Here is a 5,510-nt window from a genome sequence, read left to right on the forward strand (position 1 = left end):
TCTTCAAAATGTAGGAACTAATCCTGACTGGTGGTGATTTTTAATTCTTTGATTCTGTTTAACATACTGTGGCATCACTGTATCAAAAAGCCTCTAAGTTTGGGCTTAAATAATGGCTAAACTTAAAGTCACATAGCCTTGAATGTAAATCTGTATCTACAAAATCAAATGTCCTCTCATCTGGAGCCTAGTTCTGATTTTTGTCTTATAAAAATGAATTGATGGGAGAAAACATTTGCAAACTACATCTACATTTACTGCTATCTAGTAAAGGTTTTATATTAAGAATATATCTTTGTGCATGTATATATACACATATAAGACTTTTATATATACTTTATATACTTACATAGTAAAAATTACATATGCATACATACAAGGCCTTAAATGTGGCATATATACATGTATATATTCTCCAAACTCAAAAGTAAAAAATAATTCAATCATAAGACAAAAATCACGAAGAGGCATTTCACAGAAGAAAACGCAGGGGAGGCAAATAAGCACATGCAAAGATGGTCAGCATCATTAGTCCTTAGAGAAGGGCAAACTGAAATCAAAATGAGGCATTTAGGATGGCTGAAATGAAAAAATAGTGACAATAACAAGAGCTGGCAAGGATGCAGAGGAACTGGATCTTTCATACATTGCAGATGGGAATTGCAGAGGTACAGCCCCTCTGGAAAACAGTTGGTACTTTCTTTCTTTCTTTTCTTTTTTTTTTTTTTTTTTGGAGACAATCTCACTAAGTCACCCTCGGTAGAGTGCTGTGGTGTCACAGCTTACAGCAACCTCAAACTCTTGGGCTTCAGTAATTCTTGTGCCTCAGCCTCCCGAGTAGCTGGGACTGCAGGTGCCTACCACAACACTGGCTATTTTTAGTTGCCATTGTCATTGTTGTTTAGCAGGCCTGGGCTGGGCTTAAACCCACCAGCCTCGGTGTATGTGGCCAATGCCCTACTCACTGAGCTACGGGCACTGAACCTGGTTTGATATTTTCTTACAAAAACTAAACATAAGACTCAGCAACTGCTGATAAACTCAGGCATTTATCCCAGAAAAATGAAAACTTACGTTCACACAAATCTTGAACACCTTGCTTTTTGCAGCATTCTTTGTACTAGCAAAAATACTAGAAACAACCCAAACGCCCTTCAGTGGGTGAATGATTGAGCAAACTCTGATAGGTTCATACCATGGAATACCACTCAGCAATATAAGAGAATGAATTATTGACACATGAAACAACCAGGATGAAACTCAAGGGTGTTATGCTTAGTGAAAAAAAGTCAATCTCAAAAGATTACATGCAGTAAGATTCCATTTATATAACACATTTGAAATGAAAACAACTATAGAGATTGAGAACAGATTAGTGGTTGCCAGGTGACAAGGAGGCAGATGAGGTCGGAGAACATAAATACAAACATGTAACATGAAGGTGTTTTTTTTTGCAACAATGGAACAGTTGTATCTTGATTGTAGTGATGGTTACACAGATCTATATGTGGGATAGAATTGCATAGAACTATGCACACAAATGAATACAGGTTTAAAAAATGTTGACAAATGAATCACCTGTCAACTGCTATTGGTACACTAACAGTAATATACCAAAGTCAATTTCTTAGAGTTTTTTGTTGGGGGAGCTTGTAGTTTTTTAATTAAATTAAATTTTTTGAAGATAGCATCTTACTCTGTCACCTAGTCTGGAGTACAGTGACACAATCGTAGCTCACTGCAGCATCAAACTCCTGGCCTCAAGTAATCCTCCCTCTTCAGTCCACTGAATAGCTGGCACTGTAGATACATACCACCATGTCCCACTAATTTTTCAAAAAACATTTTATAGAGATGGAATCTTGCTATATTGCCCAGGCTGGTCTCAAACTCCTGGCCTGATTGATCCTCCAAAGTACTGGAATTGCAGGTGTGAGCCGTCATGCCTGACCAATTTTCTAGTTTTCATATTATAATAGAAGATGTCACCATGAAGGGTGCATGGAACTCTTCATACTATGTTTGCAACTTCCTGTGATTCTATAATTACTTCAAAATAAAGTTTTAAAAATGAATCACCATCATTGCTATAGTTCTGATCATTTTTTCTTTTATCAATTACTTTAAAGGATATTTACGAATGGGATTTATCAGACAAAGATAATGACGCTGCTGTTTTTAAAATAATCTGATCCAAAGGGACTGTTACCTTTTAAAGTAGCCATCCTGGAAGTTTGACCATTTAAATAAATGTTTGAGCCATTGCTTATAAAATGTTTTAGAAATCCTCTTTTGTAACTGCTGTCAGAGTTACTTTATAGGACACTCTCTTAAGCTATGTTCTTTCTGCCTTCCTTTACAAAAGTGGGGCACCTACAAGAAAAAAGAGAAGCGGGTTCATAAGTTTATTAGAATGCAAAAAAGGTATTTCCTTTGTTTCAGTCATCAGAAATCAGTGATGCGAACTTTTCAACTGTGAAACATTGTTCAATGTGATGGAGGATTGTGAATTTTCTTCATGTTAATTCCTTTCATTGTTGCCAAGGTGTAAGACATTTGAGAGAATTTGAAGCAATATCCATATATTTTAAAGCAGTTGACTAGCTAAGTTGTGGAAACTTCTTGATTTTTTTTAAAATTGAAATTATCTTTGCTCTTTGGTCTTTGGGTAATTAAATTCAACTCTACCGAGGCTCACAGATTATATTTTCTTTATGATGTGGCCAGCATTTGATGAAATGGAACTTAAAGCTGAAAAAGAAAAAGACAAATACATCACTCACTTGTTCAAGAAACTATAGATACTGAGGCTCAAACTGACCATGTGAATTTTACAGGTATTACCTGAAGCTCTCATCCATTTCTCATCAAATTGCTGCCCTTGGCTTAGTGGAATCACTTATTTTAAAATTTTATATGACTATTTAGTAGAAATAAAGTCACAATTTCAAGAGATTCACAAATTTTTTTTTTTTTTTTTTTTTTGAGATGGAGTCTCAAGCTGTCCCCCTGGGTAGAGTGCTGTGGCATCACTCACAGCAATCTCCAACTCCTGGGCTCAAGAGAGTCTCCTGCCTCCGCCTCCCAAGTAGCTGGGACTACAGGCGCCCTCCGCAACGCCTGGCTATTTTTTTTGTTGCAGCCATCATTGTTGTTTGGCGGGCCTGGGCTGGATTCGAACCTGCCACCTTAGGTGTATGTGGCTGGTGCTTTAGCCACTTGAGCCACAGGCGCTGAGCCAAGATTCACAAATTTTGATGAGCTGGGCTCATACTGTTCATTTCTTCAATTGCCCTTATATTACAAAGTGAATTGATAAGTGTTTTCTAGTCATGTTGCTCAATTTTAAGAAAAGCTCATTGAACTGAAAGTAATGTCAAATCTCTAAAATTTTAGAGGTGAGCATATTTAGTATTATACAATAAAATATAAATATTATAATATTTAGTATTATACTCAATTTTATGGCTACAGGGTCATTTCTGGCTGATATTTGGCACTGCCTAGTTGTGAAAAAAATATATCCTTTTTTATAGAAACTCTGAAATAAAAGCAAAACCTACCATATTTGATATTAATCTGGAAACCAAATTGAGACCAAACATTCTTACAGTTTTAGACTAGATCTGTAGACCTATGCCTGTGTGCTTTGGAAGAATAAGTGCAATCATTCAGCTTTCGAACTACATTTTTATGTGTACACGTTACCAGCCAAAATTCCTCTTCTCCTCCTGTTCCTCCTCCTCCGGCCCTTCCTTCTCTCTTGTCTTCTCCTCCTTCTTCTAATAGCTAAACCTTGGCCCATCAGTGAGCTTAGAGCCCTGAATACAATGACTGCTCTCTAACCATTCTTCTAATTTGGAAGTTTTCAATTCTAAACCACAGACTATTCATATTTCAAAATCAACCGAACAAACCAGATTAGAAATGTTTATTAACCCATGATTCAAGGCTAGAGATTTGGAAGTTACCATTTTCGAGTTAGACTGTATGACATTACTTCCAAAGGTTTAAAGCTAATAAAAAAGATAAGGTCTAAGCAGTAACTGATGTTTGTTTTGTAATTATCCACAATGTAGGCAAGGGTAGTTTCTTAAACAAACTTTATGCTCTCTTCGAATAAACTTTCATGTTTAAATTAGAGAACTCTACTATGGACCAATATATGATATCAGGTGAAGAGGATCATGTACTTTTCCGTCACTAGGTTATATGGAGAGATGAAGTAGCTGAGGGTAGGTGTAGCTGGTTAGGATATAGTAAGGAACACATGTGAGGCTGGCGAGGCAAAAAATACCAGAGGTGATATCCCGCAATAGTTCACAGAAAGAAAAGCATGGACATCAATTCAGAAGAAGAGATGAATGAGTAGGAGCCAAGATAGGGTGAAAATTGAGGCCAGGGGAGGAACCAGGTAAGTTCAGAGTGAAGAGTAGTTTTCCCGGAGTGAAAAGGTAGATGAACTCTAGAGGGAGGGCACCAGTGTCTGTGGTAGTGTCCATTTGTGCGCATGGGCCCAGATCCAAAACAATGTACATAGTAATTGAATGTTCCACTATTGTTTTAGAAAATATACAGATTTGGTTCTAAAACAAATTAAATCCCTAAATTTTGTGATTATATTTGCAATTCGTGCACATGCTTTAAAAATGGAGTTAGGATTCGAAATTCCTTTTTGTTAGGCCGGGCATGGTGGTTCATACCTGTAATCCTAGCACTCTGCAAGGCCAAGACAAGAGGATTTAGTCAGGCATTGTGGTAGGCACCTGTAGTCCCAGCTACCTGGGAGGCAGGATAGGTTGGTAACTGTTTCCTAGTCATGTTGCTCAATTTTAAGAAAAGTTCATTGAACTGAAAGCAATGACAAATCTCTAAAATTTTAGAGGTGAGCATATTTAGTAAACTATTTAGTATTATAGTATAATACTATATTATTTGAGTTTGAGCAAGGCTGACACCAGGGCATCTAGCCTGGGGCAACAGGGTGAGACTCTGTCTCAAAAAAAAAAAAAAAAATCCTTACCGTTTAGGATTTTATGGGGTTACAATTTATTTCGCTTCTGTTCAGCTTTAAATGTAAAATTCTATAAAATATATTTTGACTTGTCTGTCATATCCCTTTACATGTGTTGGTATTATTTATTGCAAAGTAACTCAGTAATACAGAATTATTTATAAAATTTATATGTAAATAATTTATAAAGTAGAAAGTAAAAATTTCCAACTACTCATGTATGCTTACCACCACCAATTCTCACACCCATTCTTGAGAAGTAGACACAAGGAAACTTTTGGTATCTTCTAGACTTTTTTGGAGAACATTTAGACATACGTTATTTATTTTCACAAAAATGAAATAATGCATCAGACTTACCTCTAATTTTTTTTTTTTTTGACACAGTCTCACTATGTCACCTTTGATAGAGGGCTGTGGCATCACAGCTCACAGCAATCTCAAACTCTTGGGCTTAAGCGATTTTCTTGCCTCAGTTTCCCAAGTAGCTGGGACT

Source organism: Otolemur garnettii, unplaced genomic scaffold (genome assembly GCF_000181295.1).
Source record: "Otolemur garnettii isolate 467f Iridium unplaced genomic scaffold, OtoGar3 scaffold00024, whole genome shotgun sequence".
NCBI classification, from domain to species: domain Eukaryota; kingdom Metazoa; phylum Chordata; class Mammalia; order Primates; family Galagidae; genus Otolemur; species Otolemur garnettii.